Source organism: Manacus candei, unplaced genomic scaffold, assembly GCF_025592945.1.
Source record: "Manacus candei isolate 608988 ecotype Guabito, Panama unplaced genomic scaffold, ASM2559294v1 h1tg000060l, whole genome shotgun sequence".
Taxonomy (NCBI): Eukaryota; Metazoa; Chordata; class Aves; order Passeriformes; family Pipridae; genus Manacus; species Manacus candei.
In genome coordinates, this window is record NW_026138108.1 from 11,771,565 (window position 1) to 11,789,950 (window position 18,386).

An 18,386-nucleotide genomic window follows, 5' to 3' on the forward strand; every position below is an offset into this window, starting at 1 on the left:
TAGTTTTGGCAAAAAAAAAAAAAAAAAAGTCTTGAATTAAGCAGGAGTAAAAAGAAAAAAAAAATATTTAAATTCCAAATGCACCCTGAATGTCAGATCCAGGGTATGGCCAAAGGCTGGAGTCTCTGAGCCACTGTCGAATAAGAGCAGCTATTAAAATGTCTCACAGAAGAAATGCCCAGTTTGATTTCTTCTGCTCTTGAGCCCCAAAGTTCACCAGCCCAATCTGAATAAGGTTTGCAAAGGTGTTGACTTTCAGGCATCCGACTGCTTCAGCTCCTGACTGGAAACCCTGACTCCCTAAGCAACACATTCAAGTTTAATCCCACTAGTTGGTCCTGCCAAAAACAGAGATAAATGTAATTTACACCCCCAACAGCAGAAAGGTGCTTCTCTCCTTAAGAGAGTTGGGATTGGTTTTCTCCCCTAGGAAGATGCTAGTTAGAAGGAGAGATGTATTTTCTAATCCACATTCTGTCTCTCATCTACATCCCAGTTCTTAAGGATTTATTATATAGAGCAAAAGAGTGCAAGTAGGAGATTCCAGAAGAGTGGCACTCAGGGTGTATGGCAGCCTGCTGGCAAGGCCACTCCCATGGACAATGGGGGAAAGAATTATGACTAAAGCAAGCCATCAACCAGACTGAGGACTGAAATCAGGTCTGTCAACGCCAGTGTGGGTGCCTTAATTGCCAGGTTACTGGATATTTAGACTTCTCCAAAATGACATCACAGCTCAGAATTACTGCTGAGTCCTTCTGTTGGAGTAAGGACTGTTGCATTTAGATTGATATTCTCAGATGGGGGATCTTTTGGCTCTGCCTGGATAGAGGTATATATCCATGTTATTAGGGCTTAAAACAGTGAGCCTGACAGATTCAGGCTGCAGTAGACCACCTCTACTTAATCTTCACGGGCAAACTAGACACTTTTTCTAACTCTAGCATACATGGAGTTTGCTGGATTTGTTTGGGCATTTGCAAACCATTGCTACAGTAAAAGCATTAAATTTGAATCTTCTGGGAAGTGCCATAGCTACTGTGTGTTTGTTACAGTGTTTGGGATTTCTGAGCATCCTGCTGTCTGCTTAGGACTGAATGGTGAGACCAGAAACACTTGACAAATGTTCAATATGTCCTTAAATTCTGCCCCAAAATGTTGTATCCTTGGGAGCCTAAAGACCTGATCACTCTGCCTTAAGGGTTGAGTCCTGTTGGAGGTTGCAGCAATATTGTAGCAATATTATAGCTACAATTAAATCATGGACTATCAATTAAAAAAATAGACCATCAACTAAAAAAATAAATTCATGGCAGTGAGAGTCACAACAGTGCATTTGATGGAGTTTAAGTTTATTGTGTGGCCAAGAATATCATCTTCTGGTCTAATATGGCTAATGTTAAGGTGAATTTAAGCAACTCTCTAATATGTGGCTCAGTTGAGTGCAACCTATCTGAACAAAGCATTTTTCAGTGTTAGAATTCATATAGTTCATTGCTTGGTGAGAAATTAATCTTAACAGGGGTGTCTCAGCATCAGTGCCACCTTGCAACCATGTACCATGAACAGATTACATTGCTCAACTGCTGTAAATCTGCTCAGTGGATATTAGTGAAGATAATAATGACTGCCAAGTGAGCCAATATTGTCTTTTCTCAATGTTCCCCTAAGCATGGCCAGTAGCAGATGCTTAAGGAAGCAGAGCATAAGAGACAGGCAGGGTGTTGCTCTCCTTGATATTCAACTTCTGTCTTCCAGTGTTACTCACGTGTCATAAATATATTATCAGGAAACAGCACATGGCACTAAGGTTGATGGCCTTAAATCAACATCAAGTAGTATCTTCAACAATATATTGTTCCTGATAGGTACCACCAATAAATTAAGTGAAATTCAGACAAAAGAATATGCCTCAGATGAGTTAATTGCAAATACTAATCTTACACTCAGCGCTCATGGGCCCTCAATATCTTGTTTTGCTCTCACAGGCATGTGGGTCTACAGAAGTGAGTAAGTTCATCAGAAGAAGTTCCACGGTTTCTGAGTGTGGTGTTTCTCCTACTGCTACCACTATTTTTCTAGTTTTAAATTTCAAATCATGTTCCAGATCATATCATTCAGAGACTCTAGAGTCAGTCTTAGGCAGGTGGAAATAAAGTAAAAATCTCAGGATGGGTCCTGGGACCTTCCTGGAGCTGGAAGACAAGCACATACCAGATTGATCCTTCCTTCTTTGTGCTGCTGTATCTGCTGCAGTGTTATTTAGGGATAGTTTCCAAGCTCTGGGGATAGTTTCCAAGCTCTGGCTGGAGGCACTGGCAGAGTAACCACTTCACAGCAGTGATAGGAATCACTTCAATATAAAATTTGCTTTATCATGATATGGTTTCCTAAGTAGGATTTGTATTTTTCCATACTTTAATATGTGTTACATCCCGGTATCTTCAGCAGGGATCTCATTCCCATTCATCTGTTGAAGCTGTAACTTGCCATGAGTCTGAGGCTGTTCTTATGGGCTTTTTGTGTTATGGCAGCCTGAAAACCTTGATGAAGAACAGCAAAACTTTGTTCAGTAGGTAACTGCATCACCTCTTGACAGTGCAGCTATGAGAGAAGATGTATTTTTCCTCATCCATTCAAGGATTCACATTCAAAATAAAGAAAAGCTTACAGGATTCTCCATTGCCATGCCTGGTGGCTTTTCTAAACACCTTCTCCATCTCCACTGTCTGAAAAGTCAAAGGCACATCACAAATTGATCCAAGAGTCATTTTAACAACTCCATTTGCTGTTGATGGCCAGCTCTCCTTCATCCATCTACATGTCTTCGTGTTTGAAATCCTTCCCCGCCCTACTTTCTGTTGCCTCCCCCCCCTCCCCCCTTCTTTAATTACCTTTCTTTTTTTGGCTCTTTATGCACTTGCTTTTGCCATGTTGACAGCTACCTTTCCAAGTTCAGAGAAATTTCAGAGAGGTGTAACCAGGAGCCTTAAGAAAATGACACTCCTTGTGAATCTGTGTCAAGAGAAAGCCACATGTTTTTGGGTAGCTGGGTTACCCCATGGCAGTGTCAGAGGGTTGCTAAACTCCCAACAGCTGTTGGGTTAGAGGGGACTGTTGTGTCCATAAATGAACAAAGGCAGAGTTCTTGAAGACCAGCCACTGCCCTTTGGGGTCACACGACAGATGCAGCAATCCCAGAGAGCTTGGAGGTAGCCTCAAGTGGGAGCACCCTACCAGTCTGGCAGCTTATCTGGGCTGCTGTGCTCTCCATCCCATGGTCACTACATGGGAAAATGTTGGAAGAGTCTGTACCTTCCAGCATTGCTCTGGGTATCCAATTCCTAATCCCACAGTAAACTCTGCAAGGGATACGTCTTTAACTTTCTCCCCACCACAACCAGCACCAGCAGCTCCTTGTCCCAGCACATATGACTGAAACCAAAATAAGTGTAATACTTTTTGAAGATATCTCTAGGGTGGAAAGCATGGGGCAATTAGCAACAGCAATTAATTCAGAGCTGTGGAGAAGTAAAATACAACATAACTGATCACAAAACCACAGCTCTCTGAGCTATTCCAGCAGGCAGTTTGCACAGGCAGCAGCATTGCATGAGCAAGTTGGTGGCCACCAGTCACAATGTACCATGTCTGCACTCAAAGGCCTCACCCAGTAACCATCCCTGGGATCAACTGAACAAGCAGGAGTGTTTTTCAGCCCACTTTTCACTCAATGCAGGCTACAAAAAATAAGGGATCCCAATTTTTTCTGCTTCTCTTTCTCCTCTTTTGCAGTTGTCTCCTAATATTCTGGAATGCCCTGCTGCAGACATCCACAGGAGACTTCTCAGCACACACAGTCTCGCAGGTCACCCTGCCAGCAATGACATGGAGGTAACTTATCACTATGAGATGGATCATCATCCTCAAGGCTTGATACCACCCATTCCTCTCATCAGGTAAAGGCAGGAATAACTTTGTCCCGGGGTTTGCAGTACTGCAACCCATTCGTGAGAACCTGGTCACTGTGGGGATGGAGAGGGACCCCAGGCAACAGAACAGTGCCCTGTTCTCACTTCTGCCTTTTCCTTTGATAAAGAGGGCCCTCAACACTGGTTGCTTCAGGCTTCTGATCTGCCCCTGTCATGCCAAGTTGCAATGAATATAATGCAACATTATCAATCAAAGGTACAATAAACGCCGACAAACTGCAAACTTTTGGAACAGCGATTGATTATGTGTCTGAGGAACAGATTGTTTCACAGATGAAAGCATGAAATGGCTTTTTTTTTTTTTTTTAAGACAGTAAACATGAGAAATACGTTAAATGCTTTGAACCTACAAAATCAGAAATGCTGGGCTCAGGAGAAATTCTTTGGAGCAGATACCATTGAGGCAGGTTGTTCTGCTTATAGTAAAGGATATTATTAAACTGCTTAATAGAACAAAATCGTGAAGTAATCATTGTGAGCAATAACAAACTTGTGTAGCTTGTATAGTTACACAAATGGAGAAATTATTGCCCTTGTTTATGTGAGCTAGATGTGATTGTGTGTCATCAGTCCTTGAGAACAAATCATAAAGCTTATGCAAGAAAAGTATAACTAAAACAGAAATAGAAGGAAGAACAGACCATGAATCCAAAGGTACCAAAATTTGGGGTATATTATGTAGTTACTAAGCAAAAGAAGTAGGAATATTTAAACATTTTGATGTGGAAAACTAATAAATAAAATAAAGAGGCAAAGTGAAGCATGAAATGAGCTGACATGAAAGGAAATAGCTACAAGAAATGCTGACATGTGGATATGTGGTAATGAAAATTCACTGAAAAAGTGAAGAAACATCATCAACACAAATAAATAATGACTACCAATTAGAATTAATACTAAAAGAACCTATAGCCTAGACTAACAGAAATGAGAAGAAATTTCATTTATGTACAAAAGTGTAGTTTTGTGCTTGGGAACAAATGACACCACTTTGTGCTAGAACCTCGATAGCTTGACATGACAGAGGAGGAAACTAAAATATACTCATCAAATTCACACTTCTTATGAACTGCTGACATAAGGTTTATGAGAAAAACAAATATAGGCCTAAGCTGCCATCAAGAGATCTGTTTTCAGTAGAGGTATGAAAATATTTTTGCTGTGTAAGATCTCAGTGAAACTTCATCTGGAATATTGTATAAAATTAAGAATTAAATCTGAAAAACATGCAAAGATGGGGTTCTGGAATGGATAAGAAGAGATTCTTTACAGAAGAGATTCTTTAGACAGAACATGGCTTTTCTGGCCTGGTAAAATGAAAGCTGAAACGGGATAAGATTGCTCTCTACAAATGTATCACTGCAGGAATGGTTTGCTGGCTGAAAAGGCAAGTGCTGGCAGAGAAACAAAGGTGTATATTGGCAAATGCATTTAGACTGAAAATTAGAAGACAGTTAAAGGAAGGTTAGAAGAAGCAAAGTACAGCTGTGTTAAAAATCGAACACAGTCATTTTACTTCTGCAACCAAGTGCCTGGGAGAGCTGGGCACCCAGAGCCCATTAGGCTCCCTTTAATCCTCTGTCCCTAACAAGGCTACCTGTCCTGACTTTTCCCAGCCAGTCTGCTGTTCCTAATTGAGCAAAAACTTTCACATCTTTGATATCTGCTTGCTTTCAACAAGTCTATCCTGTACAAAAATTTGTCCCTAACTAAGCTGTTTTATTTTAATCATATGACCCAGAGTGCCACGTGGTGTGGTGACCCAAGCCTCACATGATCAAGCTGTAACTAAACTTCCGTTGTTCCTCTAGAGGATCACCTCACCCTTCAGGACTTCTCACTCAGCCATTCCTAGCCACTGTTTCTATCATCCACTGATTTATTGATATATTCAAGGTACTAAATAATAATTAAATGTATTGATGTGCCAAAAGGCAATTACATCAGAAAATTTCAATAAAAAAGAAGAGAGAAAATATCAAACATAAATACCACTAATATTAAGCTGACAGGACTTGGCACAGTAGCCAGTATAGTTAAGAGGTGTTTTAATTAGTTTTTTCAAAATAAGGAGAACAGAATGAAGTTTCATAGGTAGATCTCACAAAGGGTATTTTTGCTGCTTTTAAGTGACGTGGCAAGAATGCAAGAGGAGAACTAATGTTTGTGTGTAGTCATGCAGGAAAAGATAACAATCAGTCAACAGGAACCTTATAAATTTCAACAAAGGGAAATGTTCCTCCCTCCATTGGGGAGGAAAAACGCAATGCACCGGGACAGACTGGGGACCAGGCAGGTGGAAAGCAGCTTTGTGGGAAAGGCCTTGGGTCAGCACAGTGATTGTGAGCCAGCAATGTGCCCTTGTGGAAAGAAGGCCAACAGCCTCCTGGACTGATTCAGGAAGAGCATTGCCAGCAGGGCAAGGGAGTTGATCCTTCCCCTCTACTCTGCGCTGATGAGACATTTCTGGGCTCCCAGTACAAGAAAGACTGGGACACACTGGAGTGAGTCCACTGAGGGGCCATGGAACGGATCAAGTGACTGCAGCATCTGCTCTGCAAGGGCGGGCTGAGAGTGCTGGGGCTGTTCGGCCTGGAGGAGAGAAGGCTCAGAGGGATCTCACCAGGGTGTGTCATACCTGGGCAGGAGAAAACAGAGCCAGACTTTTCTCAGTAGTGTCCAGCAACAGGACAAGAGGCTACAAAGAAAAATACAAGATTTCCATTTAAACAAAAGAAAAAAGCTTTTTTTATTATTGTGAAGGAGGTCAAACACTGGCATAGGTTGCCCAGAGTAGTGTCTGTCCTTGGATGCTCAAAATCTGGCTGGACACAGCCCTGATGAACCTTCCATAGGTGGCTCTGCTTTGAGCCTGGAGGGTGGGCTGGACAATCTCCATTCCAATCTATGATTTAGTAATCTTTACTGAATATGCATTGTAATCCTAACACTTGCTCCCAAAAAACCCGAAGAATTAGCACATTAGAATGGAAAACATACAAAAGGTAGCAGATTGCATTCAACTGCAAACAATATATTTGTTACTCATCCCATCTCTATGCTGATATGCATTAAATATATTCAGGATTAAATTTAAACCCCACTCAGATCACTAAATAAGTAGGCTCAATCAGTTAATTCATTAGTAAAGGTGAAAGGGTCACTTGACAAAAAAAACTGTATCAGCTCTTTGGAGAGCAAAATCACAAGTTTCCTCTCATGAGGTGTTTACTCTGTTTTGAATTCAAAGATATCTTTAAATATACTAACTAGCTTTAATACACAGCTAAAAATAAGTTCCTGGACTTTTCCTAAACTGGTTTAACTAGTTTTGATCCGACCTTTTTCTTTGAACTGTAGTACCTCAAATTAGAAAACAAATAAGCTTTAACTGTATTGGTTACTGCTTATACAAAGGCTGTTTCTGAGCTTCTATAAAACTGTATCTGTCACACCACGTCCTGTACAGCAGTAAGTCTGCAAATTCCAGCCTATATTACTGTGTCTGGAATGCACTGTAGCTTGGGGGCAAGAGCTGTTAGTGCTCATTACACCACAAATGCATCCCTTATAAACACTTTCTTTCGATATGGCTGTTAACCCCCAGCAGCATGAGCACAGATGAAAAGTTATGAGAGTCTAAGTCTGGTGAACAGAAAATGCCTGTGACCTTTCTTGTGGCAGCACAGAAAGTGACATTTCCCTTGACTGATCTTTCAATTAGATGGGTTGCATTTAGCAAGAAATCGAAGTGAGCATCCATAAAGCCTCCACAAGATCGTGGCAAATACATGCCTTGGTTTATGCAGAACACTGCACCCTTCCTAATGTGTCCGTGGCTGACTGAAATGAGGAAACACAAGCATCATTTGCATAAAAACAGTTGTGTTTCTGAGGTATACAGTATATATATAGGTATGCAGTATATATATAGGTATACAGTGTATATATAGGTATACAGAGTATATATAGGTATACAGTGATGAAGTTATGCACAGAGAAACAAAGTTTCTGTACGAACACCTGGCTCCTGTAGCATGGCTGTAATTTCTAGTGATCCCTCATGATTTTGGCCTGGCACTTGTCCTCTCACACTTTCGCCAGAGACACTTGTTTCAATCTCCAGAGCACGGAGACTGGGTAACCTAGTCCAGGCAGTGGGTGCAAAATCAAACATTTCTATGAGTTGGTCAATAAAAGGCAGAAAGCTGTGAAAATGGTTTGCCTTGTTTAAAATTGGAGAGATGTAATGAAGCAATCCAGAAACCTCTGGAAGGTTCCTGTGAATGAAATAGCTTTCTAATATTTCTTAGAAACGTTCATCAGTTTAAAGATATGAACTGGATTTTTCTCTCTCCTTTTTATTACTTTTTTTTTTTTCCTGATAGCAAACATGTAGGTATTTGTTTTGTACTCTCATGGATAACAAACCAAGATTTAGTCCTGCAGGCACTTGCACTTGTTTTGTTTACCTACAGATTTCTATAACTTTGTGTTGCACTACCTCTTTGTGCTGGGTAAGAGTTTAAAATACCTTTTTTTTTTTTTTTTAATATTAGCTAATAAAGACTATATTGTGGGTCTGGGATTTTTTAAATAATTTATTCGGTGTTCACAGGCTAGGCCACATTTGTGTTGATATCTTCCCTTTCCTGTGATGAAAAATTCACAATGCTACCTTGAATAACCAGTTTGGTAGGTTCTTTGAGTAGTAACCATATGTTACTACATTAAAATGCAAGTACATCATGACACTATGTCACTATGATGTTTTCCTGATGTTAATAATTTAGGAGGGATTAATTAATCGTGACTTTTAAAGTCCAGAAAAAAAAAATCAGATCATTATCTCTCAAAGTATTCCCACGATTTCTGAGGCTTTTGAGATCCTAAAGGAGTTTTACAGCACTGTGAACTCCTGCTGTATCCCTGTGGTACTCTGCTTTATCAAGACATTTTGTCTTAGTGCACTATGAGACTGATAAAAGCACATTGCAGCATGCTGGTGTTTTGAGCTCACTGAAAGAGCTGTAAATTGCAGTGGTGATCAACACAAACCAACGACAGTGTGCTCCGAACACTTGATATTTATTTTGTGCTCTGATGGCACCTGAAATAATTCTGTCATACTTTGCTGTGTTGCCATTAATTCAGTTTGTGGTAATGCACATATTTGATGTATGATGATGGCTTGGTGATCTTTCCATCAGAGGTATGGAGGGCATAGAATCCATAAAAATTAAGAAAGTCTGGGACTTTTATGCTGTACTTTACCACTCAGATAGAGACCACATGGATTAGATATTTTCAGCCTATGCAGTACATGCTTGATAACTTGCCTTTTTCGCCTGTTCTGCCAGGAAATTGTGTTTAAAATTCTGAGACCAAAATTGCTTAATTGTTATTATAAAACAGCCATTTGCCCTGAATGCATCAGTTTATCCACTGTCACTGCATTATAACATCACTAATGAACTATGACAATGATCAGAGAATACAATATGTATTACAGACAAGTTTAAAACCCTACCAATTTTTAGCTATTTTCAAAAATGAGACTGGACAAACTACACTGCTGTACCCACAGTGAAGTATTGCTAGGATCTTCCCTATGACTTCCATTCGGTCATTTTACCAAGTGACTTCTGAAAAATGCACCTAAATTTAATTGCTGTAATGATCTGAGAAGCTTTAATTTGCATATACCAACTCGAGATTTTTTAGAAATAAACTTTCATAAGAGTTCATGTGCAGTGACTGCAATTCTGCATCTGCATTTCTCTGCTGCAATGGACTCTTCCATACCAGGGAATCTGAAACGGAAATGCCTCATCCCTATGGTCAGCATGGCCTACCACATGTCAGGATTTCAGCAGAACAAAAAAAAGGAACCTTGGTGTGTAATAGTGGACAACAAAGTAGGAAAACTTTTCAGCAGAAATGTGAGAGATTCGGACTCGAGTCTTTGCACTGCCTGAGTTGTTTTTCCTATATGGCTGATGATCGGATAATGTCTCTGCTTCAGCGAGCAGATATTTTCCAAGGAATAGTCTGTGAAAAACTGTCCTCTAAACAGTTATGATAAAGAGTTTACAGCTATGTGATTCTAAGTATTCTGTTAAGAAGTACTTAGGTAGCAGGCTTAACTAGTATGGAGTAGATAAATCATGAGAATACACACATAAAAGTAAGTATAAAGCAATTATTGAGTTGCTATGGTGCACAGCTCCCATTCTCACGGCCTGGATCAGGCAGGAGCCATTTGGAAAAACCAACATGCACTTGCACAAGCAGACTGTGCTTACAACAATTCTCACATAACACCTTATACATACAGCAATCTGAATTAACACTGGTTGCACAAGCTTATATTGGGTGTTTGCTAACTTCTGAATGCCTTTTTTTTTTTTCTGTTGAGGTGATGCGTGTCACTCTGTGCAATATTTAGTTGTGAAACCAAAGGCATATGGTGGCGGGGCACGGCACCACTGGCATCGTGGCATCACGTTGCTCCGCAGCGCTCTTTGGCAACAAATCGTGAGGCAAGTGGAGCGCAATTATTTTCGTCAATAACAATCTGGTGACACTGACATTCGGTTTGGTGGTTTAGGGGCGGCAGCGGCAGCGCTGGGTGACGATGTTAAAGGCCCTTTCCCAGCCCCGATGGCTCCGTGACTCCGCGGCACCGCACAAGCAGCGCCGCTCGGGGCCCTCCCTCCGGATTTTGGCTCCCGGGCTCATCAAAGTGCAGCGGCGGCTCGGTGCGAACCGGCACCTCCGGGCTCGCCGTTGCGGAGGCCGTGGTTGTTTCGCACGGCGTCGGCGGGGTTCGGCGGTTCGGGCAGTTTGGAAGCCGGGCCGGTTCGTGCCCCCCGGGTTCCGGACGCGGAGCGGCCGCGCAGGAGCCGCTTCTGCCCCTCACGGCGGGGGGAAGGGCGGCCCCCCCGCGGCGGAGCGAGGAGGGAGGGGGCGGGGCTTGTCGGGGACCCCGCCAATCGGCGCTGCCGCCGCGCCGCGAGCGGCGGGGCGGGCGGCCAATGGGCGCGCGGGGGAGCGCGCGCGCAGCGGCCCAGCGGGAGCGGCGGGGGCGCCGCGCGGGCACAGCCGGGCAGGGCCAGGCCGGGCAGGGCAGGGCAGGGCAGGGGGCGCGGCGGCACCGCCACCGCCCGCAGCAGGTACCCACCGACCGACCGACCGACCGACCGACCGACCGACCGCGGGCAGCCCCTCCATCCTCCCCTCTCCGCGGGGTGTGGGGGCAGCGGCCGCGCGTTTCCGGGAGGGTGCGATGGATGGAGGATGGAGGATGGAGGGAGGGAGGGAGGGATGGAGGGAGGGAGACGGGCGGCGGGGGAGCTCCGCGGTGCGCCGCGGTGGCGGCCGGGCTGGAGGGGCTCCGTGCCGGGTGATCGATGCTCAGCCAGCGCGGGCGAGGCCGAAAGCCCCCGGCGGGCGGGGGTGCCGCCGTCCCCGGCCACGCCGGGCGGGCCTGCGGCGGGCGCGGCGCTCCGGCCCTGCCCGCGGGGCGGCCCCGGCGCCCCCCGGCCTTTGGCGGCCGTGCGGAGGACGGGCTCGCAGGGAGAGGCCACGCGCTCCGCTCCCGCTTGGAAGAGCGAGCGTTCTCCTGGCTGTAGTGTTGTGGGAGGGAACGGAACCGGGCCGTGCCCGCAACCCCGGCCCGGCACATCCAGAGCCGGGAGAGCCCTTTGCCCGCGCAGCGCCCCCGGGCTCGGAGCCCCCGTGGGTCCGCGAAAAGACTTCTTCCCGAGTGAAGTTTAAAGTGTGGTTAATCGTAGATAACGCTGGTTGGTAGCGGGCTTGTAATTGAAACCAGCTCGAATCCCATGAAAATAGAAGCCTTTAATTTCATTTAACCTACTTCGTGGCTCGGGCAGCTGAAACTTTCTTTATATTTTAATAGCTCTTTCCATAATAATTAAACAAGAAGTGGAGCGTGTAGGAGTTTACCTATCTGTGACATCCATCTGTAATGTGGCAGGCTATAATTTCTTGACGTCCAACTTCCCCAATTTGTGTGTCGTGTCTGTGCTTCCTAATCGAGGTATCTTATTTGAGCAATTTGGAGATTATGTATTGGGATTCTTTACTCCTCAGCTTTTCTTTGTCACCCTCCACTCATATATAGGTGGCTTAAAATTTGGCCATTTCCACACCCAAAACCTCTTATAGCTGAATAGGAAATATTGACTTCGCAGGTTACATTCTTGTGGGTTTGGTTTTTCCTCCTAGTTGTTTGCAGAACTGTAAAGTAATACACGAATCTAGATCAGAAACTCGTTACTGCGAGTACTTAGTCTTTATTTATCTCCCTTATGGACTTTAGATATAATAAAGCACAATTAGGCACAATTTTAACAGCAAGTGGGACAGTTGCTTTAAATGAAGTGTGGCTGTAGGTTTTGGACATGACAAATGCTTTTTCCTTTTTATGGTTAAAAAATAACTCATTCTGTTGATATCTTAACCATTCTTAGGAGCTGATATTGTCAATAAAATTTGGCATTGAAACAAAACTAGCTTTTGTAGTAGCAAGGGTTTTCTCCTTTGATACTTAGTGTTTCTCAGGCTTTGAAAATGTAGAGGATGGTTACCAGCCAGATGTGAGCAGAGCATGTGATTGAGTGTGAATTTATAGTGCAATTCCTGACAGTATGCCATGGTTCTGCCTTGGATAATAGTCTTTAGAGTAATAGATGTCTTGAAATACCTCTGCTAACATTTCTCCTTCAAATTGAGAATCAGTTCATCCACAGGAACTCTTAGCTCCTGAGGGGCCAAGCTGAATCTCCTTCTGACCAGTACAAAGCGAAGGGTCCTCTGTCCTCTTCCTGTTTCTGAGTCCTGGGTCTTGGAGGAACTCCCAGTTCTTCACAAGCACTGTGCTTGCAGAGCTTGGAGGGGATGTATAACGAACTGAAATGGTTGTACAGCCATTTGGAAAGTCCAAGAGGGTGCCTGAGAAGGTGCTGGATGTTGTTGAAGACACGGCTGTATCGTTGCAGTGACTGCAGGCTTGGTTGGCTTCTCCAGCCAGAAATTGTGTGTGTGTTTGGGTTTTTTGTCACAAAATATTAGGTGTTTGAGGAGGGTCTGTGCTCAGTATTATTTGCCTGTTACTTGTCTGCAGGAAGCAGATTCTGAAAAGGAGCCAGTATCACCAGAATTTGTGCTTGGTTAGTTTGGTGTGTAGGTGGAGGAGTTGTGTTATGGAAACATTTAGTGTCTGGGCATGGGCAGTACCATCATGGACATCCATAATGTTTCTCCCAGTTGCCAAATCTAAGCCTTGCAATAATACAGTCTTCCAACTCTGCTTTGTTTAGCCTCAACACTTGCAAAATTTGGAAGCTGTGAACTGTCCTAACAAATACTGTCTCTCTGAATAGACTAAGTGTTCCTATTTGCTATTTTTTTTTTTCTTCCGAGTGTCTCCAACCAAGGGTTTATAGTGAGACCCTGTCAATAAAACTGCTTTTCCTTGCATCTCTTAAGCTTTCTCCAAACTTTCTCAAGCCGTGGTGGCTCCACTGGTGCACCACTTTCTCCCTTTGGGTGTGGTTAGGAAGTCTGTCCTCGGTAGATGTTGCTAAGCTGCCACTTGGTGTTGGTGGCTGTGTGTTCACTACGTCACACCAGCCTTTCCACGTCATTGTTCAGCCTGATGTTTGTAAATTTGCACACTTCTTGTGCAACAGGCATAATTGATAGGTCCAAAAGAAGACATCCATCAGCATAAGCAGGAGTTAAGACAGGAGCCCTCAGCATCCAAATGATCAGTATCTGCAGGAGCGGAGTGAATAGCTCTGTTCTCCTGAGGAGGAGGGAGGCTTCCTGCATCCTGTTTGATCCGTGGTCGCTTTTGTCCTTTTGGAGGACAGGTAGGCAATGTACAACTTCATACATAACTATGTGTTTAAGCTATTTTTAGACATAGGAAAATTGTGAAAACGGGCTTCTCTCTTTTGGTAGGGATTTGTTCTACGTGTGTTGGAAAAAAAAAAGGTAAACTAGTGTGTTTTTTTTTCTTTAAAAGGTGATTAGGCTTCAGATACAACTTGATAGGGCAGTTGTCAGATAAATAAATTATTTTTAGGTTTGAGAAGAATTATCGTGAATTTCTTCAGGAACATAATGGAAGAGAAAATATCTTTATTGACTTGCTTTGGAAAGCCATCGCGTTGCACCATGTTAAGATGTTATGTTGTTGGACTGTGGTTTTACATGAAGAATTTTGAAATGACTCACCTAAACAGTAAGGAATTGAGTCCTTGGTTACAGTTTTGGAGGACTTGGCAGTAATTTTAATGGAGAGTTCTAAAATCTGAACTCTTTTTGCAGTTGTCCAACCATCAGCTCACCAGCTGTGAGTGTCCTTACTGTGGGTGTCCTTTCCTGGAAGCTGGGATTTGGTGAAGCATGATCAAGGGCATTTGAGGATTTTCTCATAGAGAATAGTGAATTAATGCTAAACATTCACATGTGTCTGTCAAATAATGCATTAGGGGGTTGTAATGTTTTATGTGTGTGTATGTCTGTCCCATAGATCTTCCTTAAACTACCTGCAAGTCTTCAGTTGATCATGTTGGATTTCTGGGTTTTATTTTTTGGGGTTTTTTTTTGCTGTAAATGGTGTGGGAGGGTGTGGAAGGAGTCTGAAAGTGTTGATTACTAGGTCTTCAAATCCATTGTGTAATGTCTATTGTAAAATGTGATTCAAGCCTTTTAACTCAGTAATATGTGATTTAAAACAAGAGAGGGATAAGAGTTGGGCTTTTTGTTCCTGGTAAAGCCTTGATTGTAATTGCTTTGTTAACAGTAACTCTGAACAGAATGTAATTGCAGGTGCAGGTTTTGGTTGGTTATCTTTGTCCTGTCTGATCAATATGAGGAAGGTGAATCTGGGTTTTAATTACCAAGATTTATCTCTTAACACTGAAACTTGACAAACTGATGAGCAGCTGGAGTGGTGTTTGTTCCCCTGCCCCTTCCATCCACTTGATTTTCGGCTTTCCCCTCCCAGCAGAATGTCAGTATCACAGGAGCAACTGGAGCAATAATCCTGCTGCTGCTAAGGCTTTTCCTAGTGATAACCAGGGCTGGATATCAGCATACTCATATGAAGACTAAACTGATGCCTTTGGCCTGTTTTCCTAGCGCAGTGAGTAAGAACTGAGTGATGTGGTCAGCTGTGAGTGCTGCTCTGTTAATTATGTTGTGTGTAGGTCCTTCAGACAGGCTCTGTTCTCCTCTCAGAGTAATGATTTATGCAAAGTAAGAGCCATGATTTATGCAACTACCCTCATAAGCAGTGAGGCTTTATCTTGTAATCCTTTCATAACTAAAAGTGCAAGTGAGATTTCTAATGCAGATTTCTAATTAATTTAGATAAAATGGTCTGGAACAAAGCTTCTGTCCAGCAAATCTTGAATTTGCCTGCCTCTTGGTTTCCTAAAACTTGAAGTCTCTCTGCATGTGTGTTAAATATGTTTTCACATGAACTGGAGATGGAATATAGTAAATGTTCTTATGTGGTATGTGCTTTCCTGTAATAGCTTAATTTCTGAACTGATCTGTGCCTTCTGTGCAGTTTGGAGAAATGAGGTTAATTATGCCAAAAGAGAGGTTTTTATTTTTTTTTCCTTCGACATGCACTTGATGACTAAGCTCAAACAGGAAACAATTTAGAAAAACATCAACTTATAATGTAATTACAAAGGGATAGTAAAAACCTTTTACTTTAATTCATTTTTAGAGGAGGGACTTACTGTAAAAGAAATACAGTTACAGCAAAACAAGGGATTTCTGTAGTATGTACTTTGTGAACAGATTACTTACTAAGAAGTAATTTCTTAGTCATCTGGTACAGAATCCCTCTGAGTAGAAGAATAAGTGAATAGAAATTTTTAGTAAAATCAGAGTTTTGACTGAAAGAAGGTGTGGGAACACATGTTTAAGAAATATCTGTGTAACCACATGCATTGAATGCCTGTGATGACAGAGTTCTGCTGAGATCAACTCAACAGTGGCCCACACTGAGATTAGGTTCACCTCTGTAAGACTAAAGGATTAAGAAGTTAAAGACTTCATAATTTTGGGCACGGCCCTGACTTCAAAAACATTTCACAAGGTGTCTTCAGTGAAATAGTGGTGAGTTGGGCTGAATTCTGCTGATAAATTATTGGGTGGCCATGATTTGGTTGGTCCAAATTCACCATCTTCCCAAAACAATTGAGTGAATACTGTACTTGAGTTTTGTAATTGTCATCTAGAAGAGAGTTACAGAACTTCTTCTGTGTCTGATATCAATCTGGATTTTGATATTAATACGCTGTAGTGCTGTTAAATAGATCATATGCAGTATTAGCTAAGTCTTGCCTAAGTCAATGTAATAATGCTCCTTACCTTGAATGCGTGTGCTTCCAGAGGTAGGAATATATCTAGGAGGAATGTAACTTGAGGAGCTTACACTCTAGGACAAACTTTCACTATCTAGCATATTTCTGTGGTTAAGAATAGTCAGGAGAATTGCTTTTGAAAAGCAAGTCTACTTTATTTTTGAACATAGCTCTATACACTCAATTATGTAAACTTTGACCTAACTAGCGTGGTTACTCTAACTGGTACTGTGTTTCATTAGACAAATGATTTACAGTGGACAAATCTCTTCCTCCTTAGTAGGCAAGTCTCCTTATAGTCTTCAATCTTGAAGATGTTCAACTGCTTTGAGATGCGTTGTTATTTTTCACACATTCTCTTCATATATGGAGTGTCAGCCTCAAGTTTGCTGTATCCTACATACAGCCTTGGGTTTACTGCAGTTGTGATTACACAGTATGGTCTTTCAGATTGATTTAGTTTTGTTGTGATTCACTTGTTTATAGAGAACTTAATATTACCCTGGATCCACCCATGCTGTTTTCTGGACAGTGTGTAGTGAGACACTTAAGGTCTGGCATACTACCAGGTGTAAGCCAAAGACTGGCTTGCTGATGTTAAATTAGGGGGCCCATTTTGATAGTTCTTCAAAACTTAGTTGTTCTAATTAACTTCCAAACCTGGACATGTGTTTTCCAGCTCCTGGAGGTATGTTAAATTTTCTTGGCAGGTTTGTCCCGCAGGGCACCGTGGCTTACAGCTAGGAAAGAAAGTGACCTTGCAGAGTATAGATAAGATTGTTGGTGAAGTCTAAATCATGGATAAAGCTTGTCTTTCTGCTAGCTATGGGAAGAATCCCAAGTCTTCCACGTGATTGTGAAGTTTGAAATAGGTATGCTGTAAGGTTAACTTGTACCAAAAGCAGTTTACAACAGGAAATAATCAGTTTCATCATTTCAGTCTCTACTTTTAGATCAGTATCTTTCACAGATAAGGTTTCCCAATGGGTGTAACCTTGGACCATGAAGACAAACAGACTGTGATCCTTTGGTGATATGCTGGGTAGGTATTGGTGAGATAGGGCAGGTCATTGGGCCTTGTGGTGGTAGAAAATGTGGACATTCTGCTGATAGCATTCATTGATTTACTTTTGTGGAAACAAGGCACCAAATGTAATGAGACACGATGATATGACATGACCCAGACTTGTCTTTCTGGCAGTAACCTTGTTTAGATGAGTTAAATATTACTTCCTTTGTTGACTGAATCTCTCCAGTTCCTACAGATTTATTTTTTTTTGGCTTGCTTTAGTGTCCTTACAATGTGGCAATTGGAGCTCTATATGAGGGACTTCTGTAATGATTTTTGTCTCACGTGTGTGTATGTGGTGTTTAAAAATACTTGGTGCATTCAGATTTGGTGTCTAGATGGATTTCATCTTCTGAATGTACATAAGCAAAATGCTTTTACCACTTTACTTTTAGACCCTTTTCTGCTGTGCTGCTGCTACTACTGGGTTCAAGCTGTCAGAGGGAAGGGGGAAGTTGGTTTGCTGGGCTGTATTTTTGCAGAACCTTGTGGCTTGTTGCTGACGTTTGAGACGTTGGGAAATGCACATTTTCTATTTCCTGTGAGTGATAATCTCAATAGGATTGAATTTGGAGGGAGCATGTTGTTGACCTAATGTTTGTCAGTGATAAAGTAGAAGACAGAGCATTTAATCTCTAACAAGGACACACATGCACACACTCTAGTTGCTGGATTTAGCATTTAAACATTCAGTGGAACTGCAGCAGGCCTTCCTGGCACTTGGAAAGCACATCTTTAAGCATCTTGATCTGTGTTGGGACAAATCTGAGAATTGATCATTATCCTGTTAAAAACAGAATCGTCCTTGTTTTGAGAGTCAGAGCCCTCTGAAGCTGTGAGTTAAATATTGCTGCAGTAGCTCTGGAGGCAAACAGAGCTGCTGTTGTTTGCTCCATAATAGCACTTGCT

General features: G+C 42.4%; 2 protein-coding genes and 1 long non-coding RNA gene across 4 annotated transcripts in view; all 3 read left to right on the top strand.

Moving 5' to 3' along the window:
- The window catches only part of LOC127478348 (uncharacterized), a 43,363-nt gene extending 34,394 nt beyond the window's left edge, over positions 1–8,969 (top strand). Inside the window, exon 4 of the long non-coding RNA XR_007907197.1 lies at positions 3,796–8,969. This is a non-coding gene — a long non-coding RNA (uncharacterized LOC127478348). The remainder of the gene's footprint in view (positions 1–3,795) is intronic.
- The window catches only part of LOC127478343 (NADH-cytochrome b5 reductase 2), a 149,625-nt gene that overhangs the window by 48,618 nt on the left and 82,621 nt on the right, over positions 1–18,386 (top strand). The gene's annotated exons all lie outside the window — the stretch shown is intronic.
- FAR1 (fatty acyl-CoA reductase 1) overlaps positions 11,070–18,386 on the top strand; it is a 36,665-nt gene continuing 29,348 nt past the window's right edge. Inside the window, exon 1 of one of the 2 annotated variants that reach the window (XM_051803829.1) lies at positions 11,070–11,167. The gene's annotated coding sequence lies outside the window, so the exon portion shown is untranslated. Of the gene's footprint in view, positions 11,276–18,386 lie in introns of both variants that reach the window. The other variant, XM_051803830.1, reaches the window with a different exon arrangement.